This window comes from Sander vitreus, chromosome 19 (assembly GCF_031162955.1).
Source record: "Sander vitreus isolate 19-12246 chromosome 19, sanVit1, whole genome shotgun sequence".
NCBI classification, from domain to species: Eukaryota; Metazoa; Chordata; class Actinopteri; order Perciformes; family Percidae; genus Sander; species Sander vitreus.
In genome coordinates this window covers 12,522,434-12,545,054 of record NC_135873.1, presented here as the reverse complement: position 1 = coordinate 12,545,054, position 22,621 = coordinate 12,522,434, and the positions used below count along the sequence as shown (strand labels likewise).

The window sequence follows — 22,621 nt, the reverse complement described above, 5'->3', positions numbered from 1 at the left end:
TTTACTGACTTTTGTGCTGCGCCAACTATTTGTCTGCCAAAGAGTGTGGAATACATGACAAAAAGCAGTATGTATTGCTCACCCAGGGAGTCAGTCCAAAGGCAGCTTCCAAACTACGGCTCTTAAGAAGTGTTCAGGTGTCACAGCCTGCAGCCATTCTACCAAAAGAAACCTTGATTTACTTCCTAACCTTTAATTTTTCCGGCCGAGGCTGAGGTAACTTGGATTTGAGTGTGTATTTGGAAGGCTGCTGTCATCTTGGCACCAACTAATTGACCCTTCGCTAAGCCCCGCCCTCCTTAGTTACTGTTGCTACGCCAGACAAGCTTTCGTGCCTGCCACATCTATTACAGTATGTATACACCGGTGTCAGACATTCCCAAGGAGATAATTAGTAATTTTTGGTGAACAGATGAAATATCTGAGAGAGCAAGACAAAAGGTGCTGCAGTATGCATTCGAGGGATATATCCACGACATAATATGCAACCAATTAGAGAATAATTTCATCAAAATTGAAGCTAAAGCCTATAGGTCATGCCATAATGTGAGCCACCTCACACGCTGACCATTCAAATGGGAAACACACAAATTGAGGAACAGCTATGTTCATGCACAGCAGGGTAAGTGAAATTTGAAAATAATCTAATAATTATAAATCAAACAGTTTATCCATAAGTCTTGTGGAATAAACACAATACATTAGCCTGAACACTTTGCAATGATAACATTCTCCTGCTTAAATTTTTAGCGATTAACAAAATGCTAAAATATATTTTAAAGTATGTCAGTGAGCCTCGGTCTTGCCTTTAATCATCTTAAGGACAAGGCGCAAAACGAACCTTTATAACAGATGTGTACCCACTCGATCGTTCTCTGGGACATGTTTTCATGCTAATCGAATGTGTTCGTAGCTTGAAACAAGCTAGCGCAGACCGCTGATTAGCTTACAACGCTAGTATTCGGGGCACAGGGAAAGTAAAAACAAATCTCTATTCATACCACTAAAAGGCTCAAAATATCGGCACACTTCAACAGTGGATAATTAAGATATGTTTTTTTCTGAAGTAATATCTGTGAACATGTGGAAATTCTCAGTATTTGTTGGGAAAAAGGAGTTGATTAAGAAATATTAACAACCAGATAATTTCTTTGTGTAAACTGGAGAAGAAACATTTTGTCATACGCCTGACACCATAGAACCTGAGGCCAGGACCAACAGTCTCACATACCAATTGGATATTATAGGTATGTAATGTACTCTAATGTGTAGGTTTAATCAGATAAATGGCTGTTTTTACTCATTAAATTCAAAGCTTAGCTATGAGCATCAGCAGAAATAGAGCTTATAGGGCAAAAGTTCTCATCTTTAATTGGAGCTTGTTTAATAGCGTGAAGTAACAAAATGTGTAATGTAAAAATATTTATATGAAATATGGTCTCTAGAAAGTTAGCCTTTTCTGAAGTGGAGTGTGTGGGTGTATATACAGTATATATACAGTATATACACATGATGGATCCCCTTTTGCCTTCAGAACTGCTTCAATTCTTCGTGGCATAGATTCAATAAGGTGCTGAAAACATTTCTCAGATATTTTGGTCCATATTGACATGATAGCATCACACAGTTGCTGCAGATTTGTCGGCGGCACATCTATGATGTTCCACCATATCCCAAAGGCGCTCTATTGGATTGAGATCTGGTGACTGTGAATAGAGTGGATTCATTGTCATGTTTCAGAAACCAGTTTGAGATGATTTGAGCTTTGTGACATGGCACATTATCCTGCTGGAAGTAGCCATTGGGAGATGGGTACACTGTGGTCGTAAAGAAAGGGATGGACATAGTCAGCAACAAAACTCAGGTAGGCTGTGGCGTTTAAACAATGCTCAATTGAGAAGCCCAAAGTGTGCCAAGAAAATATCCCTCACACCATTACACCACCACCAGCAGTCTGAACCGTAAATACAATGCAGGATGGATGCATGGTTTAATGTTCACTCCATATTCTGACCTAACCGTCTGAATGTCGCAGCAGAAATCGAGAGTCATTAGACGAGGCAGCATTTTTCCAGTCTTCTGTTGTCCGATTTTGGAGAGCCCATGTCGGTTGTAGCCTTAGTTTCCTGTTCTTAGCTGACAAGAGTTGCATCAAGTGTGCTCTTCTGCTGCTGTAGCCCTTCTACTTTGAGGTTCTTTGAGTTACCATTGCCATCAAAAAGAGATTTTTCCTCTTTTTTGGACCATTCTCTGTAATCGATGGTTGTGTGGGAAAATCTCAGTAGATCAGCAGTTTCTGAAATGCTCAAACCAGCCCGTCTGGCACCAACAACTATGCCGCGTGAAAAAACACTTATATCACATTTCTTCTCCATTCTGAACCTTGGTTTGAACTTGAGCAGATCGTCTTGACCGTGTCTACATGCCCAAATGTATTGAGCTACTGCCACGTGATTTTGATTCTATTCTGAAATCATTACAATCAGTGAAATAATCATGTTATATGTCAATTCTTAATTTGAAACAATTTCCACATTTTTACAAATTCTTGTTTGGAGATTTCAGCCCAGCTTTACTGTGTATGGGTTTTTGCCAAACCAAACTATTAATGTTTTACATATTTTTTAGACTAATCTCTTACTAATAAACCATATTAAAATTGCACGACTCACCCTGTGATCTAATGAACATAACTGTACCCAATGTGACACAGTTTTCACAAGTCTCAAGCCAAAGAACCATCTCAATATTTAATGGAAAACCACAATTATTCTCCAGGCAGAAATGGTTCACGCTGCTGCTTTTAAAGACACCTCTGCGCCGTGGTATAGTCATTGTTTTCAGCTATATTACAGAAGTAACCGCTTATTCCCTCATTGCCATAGAAACTTGGTAGATATGTAGCTTTCTCTGAAGATATCATTGGGGTTTGTTTGGCAGTGTAGTAGTGAGGCAGGCAGAAACAGACACACTACGAGGTGTAGGGGGAGGCTTAATAGACAGTGAATCTGTAATGCTTTGATGCTGTGCTCAGAGGAGGAAATACAGCAGTGGTAGGAATGGTATGTGGCGGAGTCCTATTAATCTGAATAGAAGATATTGGGAGCTAGAATCTGGTACATTGACTTTTGCTGCTATTTTGGAGTATAATCATACACTTATTTTATTATTTTCACTTTGAAAGTATTTCGATGTTAATTTACTTTGAATAATTGACAAATAAATGACAATTATTTGTAGTGATCTATCACCTTTAAAAACAATTATAACTCACACTAGGGGTAAGCAAATTGGCATTTCCAGTTGAATGCATAGACTGTATATTAATGGACAGCGCATGTGTGACGTCACCCATTGGTTTGTGGAGATCTGCTATCCGTCGTTGAGTTTGCCGTTATGGGCGCAGCCATTCTAGTTGCGGATGTGACGATTTTAGACGAGAGGGAGGAGTGAGGGAGGAGCCCTTACACTCTACGTTACGTTACACACTTTCACTTTCACATCATAGCCACGTCCTAACACGCCCCCCTGCTTTTCGCCGATTTGAAAATCAACGAGACCATAATTCAAAAAATTAACATCATTCTGTATTGCAGAAGACTTAAAACTAGAGATTGAGACCATAAACTCATTATGAAAATGTTTACTGAAGTAATAAATCAAGTGAGAAGTGGGTCACTTTCTCATGGACTTCTATAGAATCCGACTTCCTTTTGCAACCGCACGTGTCGCCCCCTGCTGGAATTCAGATAGAATGCAGGTTTAAGGCACTTCCGCATTTGCAGCACTTCGTCGAACTGGATGCGTTGTCCATTAATATTAAAGGGGTGGTTCAGAATTTTGGACATAGGACCTCATTTCCAAGTTAGCCAGTGTGTTATTTATCAGTGGAGACAGTTTTCAACACTTTTCATCCAGTTCTTCCAGTTGCAGAGTTCGCTGGTGCTAGGCTAGCGCAAGTCAACAGTATCTGCTAGCCTGCCATTAAAAGCAGTCTTACACACTCCACAGTACACCCGAGGCAAATAAATTATAACACTAGACTATCGATGTAAATGTCTGTTGATAGAATAATGTTAGGATTAAAACTACCCTTGCATCGCATTGCAATAGTTATACTTTGTTCCCTGTAGTTGGTAGCATAGGCTAGAGCAGCGGCGGAGTGATATTACTTAGGCTACAGAGAAAGCCGGTTTACATGACAATCACGCAAGTTTATTTACCTGCCGCTGTGAGCTCCAACTAATTCCACTCTGCCAGGCTATAACTCACCGGTAGATGAAAGCACACAGGCTAGCAATTTGCATGTAAACTGTCTGAGCTTACATGACTTTTCTGTCAGCAATTACCTAAAGTTAGCGGTTAGCCCAGCCAGGTACCAAGAGTGTAGCTATACCGTTAGCTAACGTTGTCACTCTCCACAATGCATTGAACAGTAACGTTCCACTACCGTTGTCAGTCTCAATCTATCAGCAGCAGTTAGGCTAACGTTATGAAAGGGGCTAGCTTTATTAGCTAGAGTAGCCTACCAAAAGTTATTACCTGTTCATCAGTAGCTGTTGGTGCATCTAGAAAGACGGATGGAACCGCATTCGTTGTCAGTGACTTGTGGTCCTTTAGATTGCGGGGTTTTTCAAAGTCGTCTGGTCTAAAATGATCACTACACATTTGCCAGTTGAGTAGGGTCTCCGCCGGTATCTTGATGTCCAAGCCAGCAGCTACTAGGTTTCCCGACTGGAGTGCGCTTCTCTGTTTCCTTTATGGCGCAGTACTACTATCCGGAGCTAAGTAAAATTCCGCCGATGCTGAGAAACCAATCCCTCCAAATGTAATGCGATCATTGAGATGCAAGGGTAGTTTTATTTCTAACATTATTCTATCAACAGACATTTACATCGGTAGTCTGGCGTTATACTTTATTTGCCTACTGTGTACTGTGGAGTGTGTAAGACTGCTTTTAATGGCAGGCTAGCAGATACTGTTGACTTGCGCTAGCCTAGCACCAGCGAACTCTGCAAATGGAAGGACTGGATGAAAAGTGTTGAAAACTGGCTCCACTGATAAATAACACACTGGCTAACTTGGAAATGTCCAAAATTCTGAACCACCCCCTTAACAGTCTATGGTTGAATGATATGAGTGGTCTTTGTGGCATTAAATGTTTAAATGAAACACTGACCCCCCCCAATACAGTATTTTCCATTAAAAAAAGGCTAACTTTTTCTGTTTCTCTGGGAAAAAAAAGGACAGTTCAAGCCATTGAAAGCCATAATTAAAGCCTTTATTTAAGTGTGGGAACAAGTTGCTTGAACGTTTCTCCATCTACACCCAGTGTCTCAAATCTCCTGGATCAACCTTTCTTAGAGTAAAGGCCTCTTTTTAAGCATTTTGTTTAAAAGGCATACAGGGAAAATACTAAATAATTTGTAGGTCCATGCCTTCCATAAGAACACATAGAGGCATTTTCTGATCTGATGCCGCTATTGTTAAGGTTAGGCACAAAAACAACTTGGTTAAGAATAGGGAAACAACGTATTTTGGGTATAAATCACTACATCGTTAAGGTAAGGGGATCATTGTCATCATGGTTACACTGACTTGGTTAAGGTAAAGGAACAACTGTGGCCAACATTGGCTGTCGGGTAGGAAACAGAAAATGAACATCCGCCTCCCATGTTAATGTTCAACGTTTTGTTGACCCATCCATTTATTTTGACTTCCTCCCTTTGTCTAGTCTATATCATGTCTGTGTAGCCACAGCATGATATAGCTCATTCCTCTGTGCCCTAGAGCACCGCCATTGTCCAAAAACTATTAAAAACACATTAGGGAGTCACGCTGTTGTACTGGGTGACATGTCCCTTTATAAAGAAGGGCACTGTAGTTTATTATGAGTTGATCCCACATACATCCTGCTACTGCTGTACTGTTTTTGTGGCTGAGTGCCAACCTGACAAACTTTTGCTTTCGGGTCTTTTCATGGGATTTCTTAAAAAATAGAGAATATAGCTAGGTTTATCCAGGCGGTTTAATGAATATTAATAACACACTTTAGTATTACATGCACAACCATTCACAGAATCCTCGGTTCACTTGTAGACTTTACTCTCAGCAGGAGTTGTAATCGAAATCTGTGTGTGGGCGCGGTGGATGTGTTGGCATCTGTATTCAGATTCAGATTCAGCTTCAGTTAACTTTATTAGTCTCCAAGGGGGCAATTCAGTTTTACAGCCAACCCATCCATTAAGGGTTAAACTTAAAAAGTGCAATGTATATAATGTAATGTTATAAAATAATAAATTAAAATAAACAATAAATAGTACTGCAGCAGTCATACATTCCCCTGTATACAGATGCTTCTCTCTCTCCCGTAACATCCACACATTTACATATGACCCAAACCCACCCACCCACACCTAATCACCCACTCACACCAACCCACAATCAAACACACACACACACGCACACACACGCACGCACGTACCCATGCGCACACACACACACACACACACACACACACACACACACACACACGCACGCACACCCACACACACACACACACACACACACACACACACACACATTTTCACATTCACCTGCCAGTGACGGAACAGAGCAGTGGAGTGCAAGAACCAGTTTTGTTATAGTTATGTGTTTTCATTTAACAGTCTTGTATGTTGTTCATTTAACAGTCTTATAGGAGAGGGAATGAATGAGTTGGCATAGCGGTTAGTTTTCCGTATTGGCACATAGTACCGCCGACCTGACTGCATGATTAGAAATCCATTACTGAGTACATGATCTGGTTGGCACAATATTCTGTCTGGTTTCTGGACAACTCGTGTTTACCAGTGATTTTTGAGCATACCTTAACAATGTCGCTCAAGCTCTTTTTGTCTTTCACGGATAGTCCATTAAACCAACATAAGAAAGAAAATGTTAATAGGCTCTCAATGAAGGCTTGATAAAATGTGCATAGAATTCTTTTACAGACCCCAAAAGAGTTAAGCTTCCTCAGTAAGTATATTCTTTGGTTTGCTCGCTTAATAATGCTATCAGTGTTCTCACCGAATTTCAGTTGTGAGTCAAACACTGTGCCAACATTTGTATGTCTGCACACGTGCCTATGTGTATTGCTCTTTCATGCACATTTTGTACCCATGTGTGTGTGTGTAAATGTGCTTGCTTGTACAGCTATGCATTTGCAATTATGCATTTAGCTGGAATGCATTTGGATGTGCATGGTTGTGTGTGTGTTCTCTCAGCGAAGATAACAGTTTGGCTGGAATTGTTCTGTGTGTGTGTGTGTGTGTGTGTGTGTGTGTGTGTGTGTGTGTGTGATGTCCCCTCCAATGTAAGATGCAAATGTATTTGGCTGGAATTGTTTAGTGTTAGCGTGTGTGTGTTTGTGATGTCCCCTCGGGGTATGAATTAGCTTGCGGTGTAAAGGCCATGCTTCACGCTGAGACAAAACTCTGATCAACTGTGTCGAAAAGACGGATAATGTTAAACTTCTCCTCTCCCCTCTCTCATTATTTACATTGACTCCAGCCCTCCTCCTCCTCCTCCCTCCCTCCCCTTTTCCCATCTCCACAGCTACCATCCCTCCCACCCCTCCTCTGTTCTTTCGTCTCTCTGTGTCCACTTTTTCAATGTTCTCACTGCCCTTTTTCCCCTCATCCATCTCTCCCCCATATATCTAATCTTATCGCAGGCTATCCTTCTTTGCCTCTTCTTCTGTAGAAAGCAAATAAATCCATCTAAACGGCATAATTTGATGCTTTCCTTTGTTTTATATCATTGTAAATATAATATATTTGGGGTTTAGACTCACCATTGGACAAAACATGCAATTTAAGACATCGGTCAGTTATTTTTTATTTAATTTTTTTACATTTCATACAGTATACAATTAATTGATTAATAATACAAAAAAATTGATAATATAAGCAATCTCTGGTTGCAGCCCTGAACTTTTACACTTTTACATTAGTTATTTTCTCTCCTCTCTCCCTACAATGATCTGCGTCTATCAGTGCAGGGGTGATGCTGCTGGGAGTGCATGCTCCTTTGGTTCACATTTATCCTCTACACTCCGCCAAACACACACTTACACACAGGCACAAACACACACAGTAATAGCCACTGTCTAGCTCTCTGCCTTATCACTCTACTCCTGCTCACATCAGCTCATCTTCCCCCAGTCTCCAATTTTTTCTTTCTCAGTTCTACATCTTCCTCTCCCCTCTCTGTCTTGTTGTTCCGCAAGCAAGAGAAAGAGGGGGGAGATGCTGCGAGAGAGAGAGAGAGAGAGAGAGAGAGAGAGAGAGCGAGAGGGAGAGAGAGAGGGGGGGGGAGAAAGAGAGAGAGAGAGAGAGAGAGAAGTGGGGGGGAGAGAGAGAGACACACACACACACACACACACACACACACACACACACACACACACACACAGGGGAGGACGCAAGAGCGCGCGAGCGAGCCAACGGGCTGTGCGCGTGCTCTGTCACCGCCGCTGCTGCTTCAGAGGAGAGAAGCCGTTTATTCAGCTGCTGAATGAGGGACGGAACGGAGGGACCTATGAACAGATAGAGGGATGAGTGAATGAACGGATCCCAACCTGGGCTTCTTCCAGAGTACCGAGCCGGTGAGAAGACACACACAACGTGTGTATTCTACTATTGTTATTAATTTGAATTGATTATTAATGTATTGTGATTGTTTTATTGTCGTGTTGCCCTACGTTAACCGTGTGTGTAACAGGAGACAATCGTTAAGTGTACACATAGGCTATGTGAAGCGCGAGGATTTTGCCAATCCCGTTAATTGCAGCGGGTGGTGCAATTTGCACAGATCGGTGCGTGCGTGCGTAAATAAGGAGCACGGAACCTGTCAGGGTGAGATCCGGCGGAGGGTGAACGGGAGAGGAGAGAAAGTGATCGTATAGCTCATGGAGAGATCGCGAAGGGATCAACCGGACAGCCGTGCGTGCCCGGGGGTCTCTCTCAGGTGTGTGCGACACCGCGGAGCCCTGCCCTGTCCCTGTTCAGTATACCGCTCCAATTAAGCATTTAGCCAACGCACAGTCTCCACCAGAGAGGCTCGCGGGAGAACGGTGCGTGACATTCCCCCCAAAGCTGCAGGGTTAGGCTATAGACCTAACCCTGGAACCGCGCCGAGCAGGGGCTGTGGACAGCGCAGGCTGTAATGCCGGTGGCCGGGGAGGGAGAATGAAATTATAGGGTCAGGGATCGTGAACGCATCCGGGTCTGGAGGGACTGCGCACCCGGTCAGGGTGCACGAGAGGCTAGGCAATGGAAACAATTGAAGCCGGGATTAAAGATGATGATGATGAAATTGAAATGCACAATAGCAGTTGTTAAATGAATTATTTCATACAGATCAAAGCCCTATTTTTTTTTTTATAGAGATAATAATGATTAGATATGATGTGTAACTGCTGATGATGGGTGTGCTGGGAGTTATGATGATGATGATGATGATGGTCATAATGAGTTTTGATGATGATGGTACTGGTTTTAAATGGTTTATTACATTTTGATCCTTTTTATTTCTCGTGCACAGTCCTACAATCGTTTACACGTGCACCTTCTTATACCGTTTGACTGATTGGTGGAAATGGGTGGTATGCAGGTAGTGATAAGGAGGAGGAGCAGAATGATGGTCAAGGTACTTTTTTGATAATAAGCAGCATTGTAATGGTGATGTGAATGATATTAACATTAATGTTAACGATGCTGATGATGACGACAGTGGTAGTTTTAAAATAATAGGCTCATGACAGCATGATGATGATGATGATGATTATTAGGCCTTTTTTTATCAAGGATAAATAATTAACATACAGATATGTCACCCTCTCAATAATTCAAACACACAATCTGTCTAAGGAAATGTAGGCTATAGACTAATTTGCATATCTCAAACCATTTTCAGCTTCCACCAGCAACAATAAGTCTTTGTGTTAAGCAGCTTTGGGCATTTACTAACTGCAAGAGCCAATGTGGGCCATGTCTGCAGGGTGGTGATACATGAGGCAACATTTTGGACAATTCAGACACACAAAGCAATTTTCAGCAACTAGCAAAGGGTCAAAAATGTATTCTGATTTTTGCTTGCAGCAGGATTATATGATATATTGATTAAAGGAAAATAAAAAGACAAATTTTTTGAGTTAAGTCTTGGTTTATAAGCCATGACACAGAAACAACTTTTACAAGACAAGATGAATCTTTGTTGATGATTCAGAGTAAATTTCTTATAAAAAAGACAACCCACTCATTTTATGTATGTATTTGTGCTTTCAACTAACTCGGATGCAGCAGCAGTATGTTTTGGGCCTCTCTGCCGGATTTTGTTCCATCCGTCCAGTAATTCATCCTGGGTGAGCTGTGTCTGTAAATAAAGTCCAGAGAATACAAGGGGTTTGGAAGTAACACCACACGCATTTATTCATTATTTTGTTAGAGGCTTAATCCTGGATATGCCAATATTGACATTGATTTGGTCAGGCTTTTACATTTATAGTTCGCAACTAGGTATGTGTGTGCTTTTGTGTATGCACATAATGCATGCTGCTTCAGTAACAGCTAAGTCTCTGTGTGTTTGTGCTGCTGTCAAAAATATCCAAGACTTACTCTCTTTCTGTCTGTTGCTTCCTTTCCAGTGACTGTATCCTCATTTAATCCATTAATGACTTAAACAACATACTGACTTCCCCACTGGTGAAGGTGGTAACCCACTTGTTGGCCTCTATTCTTGTCCATGTTAATCTGTATAGCTGGCACCGGTCTCTGGTTATTTGTGCTGTTACGATTACTGACCCAATGGATCCCGCTACTGTCATCATAGTGTGTCTGGCCAATAGCTGGGAGGGACAGGAAAGTCCCTGTGGTCATAATCCTCTTCTCTCCTGTGTGTGTTTGTGTGTGTGTTACATGCTGTTAGGTACTCTCAGTGTGTGTGTGGGGGGGTGTTTAGCCCTGGTGATAGATGACTTGTATTCTGAATGGTCTCAGGGGGAAGAGGATGTTGATAACGACTGGGAAGTAGAAATAGAAGAAGGACTCATTTAGCTAGGAGGCTTCTGTAAAGGTTACCAGAGGAGAAATGACAATAGCATATATGATCGTTTTAGGTGTTTTAATTGAATGATACATAACATTTAAATGTTTAAGGTCTAACCTATTATTTTTTTACGGTCCCCTTGTGGCCTCCAGGCCTTAAACTGTTCCTGATGGATGGATTACCTTATTCCAAAAGTCATAATTTTTACATTCAGATAGGCTATTGTCAATTCAAAATTGGCTGAAAGGTGACAAGGCGATGAAGTACACTCTCGTATGTCATTATAAAATAAAAGTGTCATAAGGAAAAATGCCATTATAAAATAAAAACAGACTTTTGGAAAACAAAATCTATAATGAAATAAAAATGTACTCCAATAACACTCTAACAATCATCCATCCACTGTCAACCGCTTAATCCGAGAACAGGTCAAGTAAGGTAGCCCAGACGTCCCTCTTCCCAGCTACGGTTTCTGACTCCTCCTGGGGCATCCCAAGGCAGATGAGATATATAATCCCTCCAGCGTGTTTTGGGTCCATCCTGGAGTCTCCTCCCAGCTGGACGTGCCTGGAAGACCTCCAATGGGAGGCGCCCAGCAGGCATCCTTCAATCAGCAATCAGTTAATTTAACCCTAAACACTTTGGGGCTCCATGTGCCTGATGCGTGCAGTGCAAATCAGCCTGTTTCCCCATGCATTCTCCCCAGAGTGATCATTAAACTTTTAGTTCTCATCTCAAGCTTTCTGACTGACTCGCCAACTCAATTTTAATTGTATGTGTGTTTGAAAAGTGGCCTGAATCTAAATTTAAAAAAGTCCTTCATCTGTTTAGACTGCCACTTTAATCAGGATAATTTCGAGAGGCATTTTAATCTTACTGCGACCTAGCTGTGAGTCCCTCCTCAAGTCTTTAAAAAGCATGGCATCCTGCCTACAGGTTGATTAATTAAATCCCTATAACAATAGAATGTGAGGAGAGTGATATATCATAGTGTTCACCTCTTCTCTGGCTGTGGCACAAAGTCGTTGGCCTATCCTGTTTTATTTTATGCAGTGTTTGACATTCATGGAAAGTGCTCAATATGCTGCCAGCTCTGCCCACGCGCCACATCACACATTGGCACCTGTTGGACTAGAGTCTACTGTGACTGAAAGCCAAGGGTTGTGCTTATACTACCAAACCCCAAACTTTACAGTCAGTGGAGCAATTTGTTAAATTCAGCCATAAAATTAGAAAATGACCTAAAGCCTGATATACCCGGAAACAGTGGAAACACTTTATATAATAGAAAAGTTAAAAATAATTGTGACAGATCATTAACATAATGTGACAGAGGGCCTTAAAATGGAAGAACTCAATCAAGTATTAAAGAAAAGTATACTCTGCTGAAAAAAAAATCAATAATTACTTACACAGAGGGCTGGAACAATATACATTTCAGATTTATTCTAAGTGTCTAAAAAAAACAATAAAGATGAGTAGGGCCGACCTAATACCACCCTAATTTCTCTCCTGGGCCAAACAGGTTGGCAGGGCCTCTCACATCATTCATTCCACTTAGTTTCCAATCACTCCCAGAGCACGTCTCAGGGATTCATTTGACACGTTTACTGCCAAATGGCGCGATTTCTAAGCTGGGCGGCAGTTTCTGATGTACCAACAGTAATCTCACTTGCACGGCAGACTGATTTGGCCCTCACACTTGTGTACCTCACTTAGTCCTTCAGAGGTAAAGCATCAAATGATGAACTCATTCGTTAATAGCCTGTAGCAATGAATGCTGCATGCACTATTTTTGCTTGGTCCTCATATTGACCAAACCAGAGAAGACAGTGGGATCTTGCAGTATTACTCCCCTCTCAGTTTGTAGTTTTGTTAAATCTGGGCTGCCTTGTATGGAAAACAAATAATTACAATTATTTTGGTCAATATTGAAATCCCCATTATTAAATATGATTACTCATTGACTTTCGGAAAGATGTTGCATTTATTGAACTTAAAAAAAACCCCCAGTGAAACGGTTAAAGAGGGATCAAAAATGAAAACACTTTGAACTGTGAAATGTCCCTTAATACGTTTCCCGTTTGAACTTCTTTTTCTTCATTCAGAGCACAAGACAAAATAAGAGTTTTCTTGCAAAAGGTAATGTGCGAAACAATTGTTTTTCTCGATTACATTGTTTTTGTGATCGTTAGAAGCCAAAATTAAAAGTTGATTAATTGTACAGCCCTAGTTAAATCACTACGAAGGGGTACATTTATAGTTTGAACTTGCTCCATTTATCACGCATGTGTAAGCTCTTGCATTAAGTATATGTAAACATATTCAGAGGGTGACGTTTGTTTCTCTATAAAGCACAGCCATAAAGAAAGAACACCATGGATTGTGAAGATCATAAAGCGCCAGATTTTATACATATATATTTATGAATGAGAGGGCAGGTTTAGATGTGGTTGCTGAAAAGGCAGTGCTAAAGGAGGAATCCACTTTAATAGCTTCATTACAGTGGCATTATACCTTGCATTACATCCTGAGTTAGTTTTGTTATCTCATGCCGTATTTTACTTATTAGTGGCAAATGCAGATAACATTGTTTCCAGATGCATCCACCAATGCTCATCAATCAAACAAGGAACAATCTATTACAGTCAGTGATAGCAGGTCCTCAATGTACAATCGCCTAAATAGATAAGGATGCAATGCAGCAGCAAGGCCTGCATGGATTTAAAGCCAACTGCTCGTGTCCTATAGACAATGAAATGGAGCAAACTACCAGTGGGTCTTTAACGTTTTCTTAACAGCAGCTACTGTAGCTATAATTACAGGATAATGGAAAAAGCTAAAACGTAGCACTGTTAGAAGAAAAGAGTCTGTAAGTTTCAGTTATTCAGAAATATATCTAAAGTTTGTTTACATTAGCTATCTAAAGCTATTGGTCATACCAGGCCACGTAAGACCGAACTGAGCAATGGTGCGTTTTTATAATTCCCATACTTTTCAAAACTTTTTTCAAACAGATAAATGCATTTTAGCTTATGCCTTCATAAAAATGGAACAGTTACCCGTTAAGATGTAACGTGTTAATCTCCAGTTCTGCGTGACTGGCTGAAGATTCCTCTGCAGAATCAGGCATAAAGGACCATTTGTCAGGACGTAGTCTGGCTCAACGGATGTACTTCTCTGGGATAAAGCCTGACCGGAACAAAGCATGTTCCTCCCCTCTCGCTATCTACGCTATCGGGGCTTAGTGCCGCTCAGGACGGTTGTGATTGGTTTAAAGAGATTCAAACAAGCCAGAGCGTTCTTTCCCCTATCCCAGAATAGATAGGTGGTGTAGCCAGACCATACTGTAGCACTGATGCAGCGCTGTGGTGATGGGTCTGGCAATGCAAGACTTTACCAGGTTAACACACAAAGGCAGTCATCCTCGAAATTCACACACACACACACACACACACACACACACACACACACACACACACACACACACACACACACACACACACACACACACACACACACACTGACAGACATACTCTTTACAAACAGACACAAACACACTTGATGGCGCCATCAACACTGTCACCCCACCAGATGATGTTTAAAGATAAGCTGGCTTATTGATATGCAGAGATGCTCGCCCAGCTGCTGCTGCTAAGAATAGAAAGCTCCAAGGTGGACTAGAGCCATTTGTTTTATGAATAACCTCAGCCTATCTCACACACACACACACACACACACACCTGAACTGGCGGCAGCGTGTGTGAGTGATAGTAACTGTGTCTGTAGCTGTCTGTGTGATCCGTATGCGATGATTCACAGGGCAAACTGTCCTGGGGATGTTATTGTTGTCGGCGATGTTGTTGTTGTTGCCTTAAATTACTGTGTTTTTCGGGGATGGCTTGATGCTTGGCAGCATGAGACAGTGCTAAGTGGAGAAAAGTGAATAAGGTGGTTATGATTTCTGAAAGATAGAGAAAGAAGGCAGCTTTTGTTCTTTTCACAGTCGCTCTCGGAGGCCATATTCAGCACAATCTGCCCTTTTGAATTCATGAATGGGATGCATGATATGAAATGGACAATCACAGACCTATCCAATCAACTGTGAAAATGGGCCCTGATGAAGAATGCGTTGACCTTTTTAAAGCTTTTCTGAGGGGACAGGGTTGAATAGGCATCCTGTGAAGTGAACAGTTTGTAGAAGGCATTGTGTGTTCCTTTTTTAAGGAGGGTTCTAAAGCATTGAAGTAGAATTGAGGTGAGCGTGAGCCTCTTTGGAGAAGCTACTGGTTGTCGAACAGATGAAGAACTTGTTTCTGACGCAGAGATCTATATTTTCTCTCTCTGTTTGTGACTCCCTCTACGTCTTTCTCTCCCTTCTCTGCCCTGTTATTTTTGGTTCTCTTTCCCTCTCAACCCTGTTTGTACAGCGTTCACTCTTTAATTAAATTTTCTCCTTTGCTCTCTCTGTCCCTCTCTGTCTCTTTCTTTTTCTACCTCTTTCTGTATGTTACAGGATTTCTACCATGTGTATGTTTAGTGGGTTTGCACTGTTATTTACCACACTTCCTGCAACGCATGCCATTACCACCAATATGTAAAATAAAACTTAACAGATAAAAAACTATTTGGCAACTCTCTGTTAAAACCTTTTTTTAGTTAAGTGTTCAAATTCTACATTACAACACATTTACTCCCAGAAAAATGTACTAGCAACAAGTGTTAACCTGTACCCTTTAAAATAAAAGTCCACATCAGATTTTTCAGGAGATATATAATATAGATATAGATAATATAGATATATATATAATGTCCTATTCATAAATAGCGCCACAACATGCACGCTACTGCTACATGTTTGTGTGTCTGTTGCATACTGAAACAAAGGCACTGAGTCCATCTTCATTACTGCTAATCACGACAACCTTGAAATGCTGTTATCACGGTACTTTTCAACTTTATAGATGCAGCACTTTCTTCCAATTAGTTTTCATGCTAAAATGGTAGCCTACAGTCTAGGGGGGGGATTTGACCTCCCACAATTTAACTGATTGAGGCGGCGTATATGGACTTGAGGAGAGTATGTCTGGTTAACAGAGCTGTTGTTGTTTGTGGTCTACAAGAAATAAAGATAAATACAATAAGAATATCAATTTAAGCTGCACTATAATGATGCCAATGATAAAGGAGCTATACTAATAATTACGAATGTTATAGGAATCAACAGTGGTTGAACTAAAAGCAGCAGCTGTAAACTTACAGTGCACAATGATATTAGCTGTAGCTGTTTAATGTTACAAGTAGGCTACAGACATGGAGCGTTCCATCACGAGGTGGTTAAATGCACATAGCCTACAGAGCACAGAAACTGAGATTCACTTCACAATAACCTCCTACACTATATTATAAAAGTTAACTTTAACATATAAACACTCAGAGCACACACAGAATGCGATATAAACCGGTGTTGTCACATATTAACGGCGATGATTAGCTAAGTAGACTCTAACGAGTGTGCCGTGGAGAAAGCAAAATAAGGCTTTCATGACAACTGCTGACATAACTTCGATCTAAATAGTTAAACTATACGGATTTATTTGTCCTGCATGGTGTCAAACAACAAACTCCACATGTACAATACTGACGTTTTCCTCACGAACGCACAAACCAGACAGAATGAAGAAAAGGAATAAATAAAATGTCCGCTGCCTCCCTAAACAGACATCAAAGCGCAGTGCTGCTCACTAAACCGACATCAGACTGCAGTATCGCCGTCCACCTGCGGGGGGCGTGGACCCGCTTTCCAACAGGCAGGATAATTTAAAAGGCAACCTAAAAGGCTACATTGTGCGTCTGCCCTATTTCTGATACCGTGGCGGCAGAAATTTTGCCGTGGCGGGCCGCCACTTCCAAATCAACACAGAGGAAACACTGCAGCAGACAGAACGACATTAGCATTTATTTGGAGTCAAGCTTTTGCCCACCTGATGAACATCCGCTCTCCTTTTAGCTCTGCTTTTTGGAAAATGTGACTCTTTAGCTGCAGAAATGCTCCAATGTATTCACCAGCTAGTCACTAACTTTAACTCAGTTTAATTATATTATAAATAGTCATTTGACGCATTGTTAATATATAAACATTTATTATTGCAGCAGCTTTAAAATCAAATGCAGATATGGCGAGAAATCACGGTTTTCCTGAGGGGGGGAAGAGTCCCAGCATTGGTCTGTGATTTATTATGACAGTAGAATGAGAATAGTTATATATTTTATTGTATTTCTTTCTCCGCTCCTGTTTTACTGTCACCTTCATTTCCTTCCACCTCTTTCCACCTTGCTCTTTTGTTTCCCTCCTGTACAGTCGCTCCCACTCCCACATCTTTTTTTTCCTGATTACCTCCACTCTCGTCTTTATTACTCCTGTCTGTCCTCTATCAGTCTCTCTCCCGTTCTGTCACCTTACATCCCCAAATCCCCCTCTCTCTCTGGCTTTCTTCTCCTCCCCTCCCTCCCCTCTGTTTCCCAACGCACGCCATTACTCTCCATGGCCTCCTCACCTGAAGCCCTCTTTGGTCTGTCACTCCACTCCTGGCTTGGTTACTACCTTTATCCTCTCTGCTTCACCCCTCTTCTGTCTTCTCTCTGTCCAATTTCCACCATCACTCCCATATGTCCTTATTACTGTCTCTTCCTGCCCAGCTCAACATCCTTTAAATCATTAGAGATCTTACCCTGTCCTGCCCTGTAACGCTTTATCTTACATTACATTTCCTAATTTACTTATCTTTATCTATCGTTTAGTTCTCGTCCTTTCCGTCCTTGCTGTTTCCATCCTTCTCTTGCACAGTTATCTGTCACAGCAGCATAAACCCAAACCTAGCTTATATAATCTCATAAGAGTCCACACACACATACCAGCTGTCCAGCCACGTTGCATGCATGGCTGCGGGGAGTTTCGGCATGCAATGTTTGTGCGACTTTGTGTGTTCACGAGTGCACGCACGTGTGACTGTGAAATCTTGCAAGTGTCGGGTTTATTGGAGCGGGTGGTTTGTCTGTTTGTATGTGTGTGTGTGTGTGTGTGTGTGTGTGTGTGTGTGGAGGAAGGATGGTAGTGTCTGGTGGTTTTCTGATTGGTTTAAAGAAGGGATGAGGATCAGAAGCGATTAAAACAGTACAAATATAATGAAGCAGGAGTGGACGACAGGCGCTCCTAAATAACCATAATCCACTCTGTTGTCATGCTATCACAGTCTCCCAACTACTCTTTTGCTCACATAGCACATCTCAAGCTTTTTCAAACACGCACACACCACTGCTGTCCAAATTACCTTTCACCGCATTTTCTTTTTGTATTTGCTTTCCCCAGTTCATGTTTCCATGGTTTGTCTTTTTGTTGTGAAAGTTTGGTGTACTCTCAGATCTCAGTGCGGCCGTTTTCAAAAGGGCACGGGTGCCAGCATGAATCTGAACATAAAACCATTTTAATCTTTTCTTTTACTACCCGAAAATAATGCCCTCTTTTGAAAAATACATTTTGGCCATGGAGTGTTTTCACTGCCTCTCTGCGCTGCTCCTGTGAAATAAAGAAAGGGCAGCGTGGGGTTTTTTTTATCACACGGGAAAGCTTTCTGCTAATGAAAGACTCGGTTTCCATTTAACTTCATTAGTTTCCCCGCAGCTCTGTTGCTCCCATTTCCTAAACACAAACAAATCAAACAAGCTCGTGTTATCCATCTGCTCTGTTATCAAACTGTACTGCTTCTTTGCATCGCTCACAGCCCAACACACACACTCACACAGTTTGACACACGATGCAGTTCTTTCTCATCACCACAGTGGTATTTCATTTTGAAATAAAAGAAATGAATGGGAAAAAGAGCAGGCAAGTGCCAACTCCTTTTGAATCATGGCTGTCTTGTAGGGGTGTGCAAAAAAAACGATTCACATTCGAATTGCGATTCAAGCTTTACCGATTCAAAATCGATTCATAGAATTCCAAAAATTTATTAATATCTTTTAATAAAAAAAAAAAAAAATTAACTTTTTTTATTTATTTATTTATTTATTTTTTATTGTATGTCTACTGCAATCACATGGGAAAAGTAACTACATTTACATTCTGTGAATCGTTTTTTTAATCGAGAATCGTTTTTGAATCGAATCTTGAGCCTAAAAATCAATATCGAATCGTGACATTTTCTGAATCGCGCACCCCTACTGTCTTGACACAGCTTCTCCCTTGCAGTGTAGCAGTTGCATTTTATCCAGATGCCCCCTTCTTGCAAAAAAACCTCCCCTTTCCTTACCACTGCAGTTGTCCCAAGACGTTGCAGACACACTGATCCATAAACAAGTTGACTTGAGTAAATCCACAGTTTGTGAAGCTGTATACATAAAGTGGTAGCAGGTCCTCTCAAATCTGCATTTCTCATTGGTTTGCTCTTACAACTGCATGTCACTCGGAGTAAACGCCACAGCTACAGCAAGTGGCCGTGACATCAAAATGGAGAGAAGCTTTGGGTGGAGGTGTAAAGGCGACCAGGGTGAGTGTAGCGCAAACACTCAAAGACTAAGGTTTCCTCAGGACAGCTGGTGGTGTGTGTGTGTGTGTGTGTGTGTGTGTGTGTGTGTGTGTGTGTGTGTGTGTGTTTGTTTGAGAAGCAGATAGTGCTTTTATGTATAGGGCTAAGTATGTGTAGAAAGTCACATGTGGGTTCAAACACTGTGACGACTTTTAGTTGTGAACATAATGTGGGTGCATGTGTCATCAGGGCACAGCAGCAGAGAAATAACACTTATATGAACAGCCTGCACAGATTTGTATGTGTGTGTGTGTGTGTGTGTGTGTGTGTGTGTGTGTGTGTGTGTGTTTGTCACTAAGTCACTGTAGCAAAAAGAAATCCATACGAGTGAAGGAACACTAGAACAGCCTGCATGGAAGCATGGTGTGCTATTGCGAGAATGCTTTAAATGTTCATTCTCAATGTTCATATTCATTTATTTATGCATGATAACCGTGTGTGTGTGTGTGTGTGTGTGTGTGTGTGTGTGTGTGTGTGTGTGTGTGTGTGTGTGAGAGAGAGAGTGCGCTTTAGCAAGCTAGCTCCCTCAGGCTCTCTGCTATCCTCTCTGTGTGTGACATTAGCAAGGGACGGAAGTCTGAGCACCGTGCTGCCAGTACCACTCAACATCACACACACACACACACACACACACACACACACACACACACACACACACACACACACACACACACACACACACACACACACACACAAAAACAAACAAACGGAGGCCGGCAGCAGATACTGGATATGAACATCTGCAATATGACTTGCGCTCGAGGAGAGCAGAGTGCGTGCGTGTGCGTTAAAAACAAATAGTTCCATGACTTCCTATCCATAGAAAGCTGGAAGAAGATTATGCCGATTGGTAGTTGCATAACCCCATACGTGTAATATGCATTATGAGATTGCATACAATACATTATGGGGATTATCTAAAGCCACAGTTCCAGAGCTGTCAAACTGCCAGTGCCAGTTGAAAGCAGGCTTCCACTATCACAGCATGCAGTCCACAGCTGCATGGATTCTATCATACAGTTTCTATTTAGTTTGTAGCTCATTAGGAATCCCAAAACACCTGGACACTATGTTACATTAGATATATTACTGTAGGCATGCACGGAGAGACTGCTTGTATAGATCACATTGCATTAAAATTGCTGGACACCCACCAGCCAATCAGAATTGAGTATCATTCCATCATGTCATGGTATGAGTCGTGATAAAGTACATACGGTAGCAACTGACGCTGGATTTATTTGAAAAAGTAGATCTAATATAGACTGGGGCCAGGTGGCGACACCAAAACTCCGCCAGATTATGAAGGATTGCATATTAAAGTGTGGATACATGGCAAAAGGTCCGACATTTCATTAAAACATTACAAAACCACCAAACCGGCATTTTGTCTTTGAACATGCATATAGTGTCAAAATCTAGGGAATTATTAACCTGTAGTATGTGACATTATGAATCTACACTCAGTTGCTATTTTTTTTCGTACACCAAGCTCATGCAATTTAATGTAGCTGTTATAAGACCGGTGATTATTTTATGGCCATTTTAAATATGCTGAAGGTCCCCAGAGTGAACCACTCACTCTTGTTACTCAGAGAAATGGGGTTATGCAAGTAACCAAACGTTTGGTGCCTCCTTTTAATTAATAAAGCATTTTTTCAAACGCTTCTTAAATCTTACCAGCCCGCTAAAGTATTGACATTATGAATTTCCGATACATGCCCACACAACGTGTACTCCACTTTAGGAAATCCCTCGGTATAGTCCCTGAAAACTTTGTTTCCAATCTCAAGTATTTCTAGATAAAATTATTAAATATTCATACAGATAATAAATACGCATTCCACGTCAAAATTGTAAAAAAATTGTGTTCACGTCGGAACTGATTGCTACAAAATGCTAAATTAAGGTTTCAGTACCGACAGATGTTTCTAATACATTGTCCACCCCATTTATATAAATGTTTCAAACAACTCTGTACAGTATATAACTGAGTGTATGTAATGTAGGTCTATATACCAAATTGAAAGTAAGTTTGACTTTGCTAATACTTTTTGTGTGTGCCAGTTTAAGTGTTGATACTGCTCTGGGATCATCATTCACACACTCTCAGAGAGTCCTTCCATTCAGTTATTTTTCCCTCTGATCATGTCTTTATAAAGGCAGGGTAGTTATTAACCTCCATCCCAAGGGCTATGTTCATTAAGTTCATTCTCTAATGTAGGCCTAATCTTGAGGTAGAATGAAACATTCATACACACTTCACCATATATCTGTCTGCTGATACTCCACCAAACCTCTCTGGCCTTTACAGCCTAAAGGGCCCACCGACACTTTTCTCATTTCCTCCTCTGTATTTTATTGCCATTACTCTTTTTCTCTTATCGTCTGCTCCGTTCTTTTCCATCCTCTCTTGTAAAATCGTCCTCCCTCTTCATTGCTCTCTCCTCTGCCATTACCAGCATGGCAATCTGTTGCTTGCTTGGATCTCAATCGCAGCTTCAAACATGCTTTTACACGGATCAAAGTAGATATCACACACACACACACACACACACACACACACACACTCACACTCACACTCACACACACACACACACACACACACACATGCAGGCATCACATGCATGCATCTCCACACCCTCACAATGAGCCCGTTGCCAATTACTGGCTTCAAAGACTACAGGTAAATGTTGGGCAGTGTGTTATCTCTGAAATTTCACATGCACACCCCACGCTCAAATGACACATTTACGTGTGTTTTAAATAAAAAACTGTATGAGAGTGAAAGTAGGAGCATTAGAACAAACCTGCGTGTGGTTTTTGTTGCTTGAAAGAACATAAACGTGTGTGTGCACTTGAGTGTGTGATTGCCTGCGTAATTAATGCTTGTTATTCTCAGATCAGCTGGTTAAGAAGGATGTCTTGTGAGGAATCGAGCACTTCAA

The 22,621-nt window shown here is 41.2% G+C and overlaps 1 protein-coding gene across 1 annotated transcript in view; it reads left to right on the top strand.

Annotated features, from left to right (window-relative positions):
• Positions 1 to 8,562: 8,562 nt before the first annotated feature.
• The window catches only part of slc8a4b (solute carrier family 8 member 4b), a 92,488-nt gene continuing 78,429 nt past the window's right edge, over positions 8,563 to 22,621 (top strand). The window contains exon 1 of the mRNA XM_078276285.1: positions 8,563 to 8,666. The gene's annotated coding sequence lies outside the window, so the exon portion shown is untranslated. The remainder of the gene's footprint in view (positions 8,667 to 22,621) is intronic.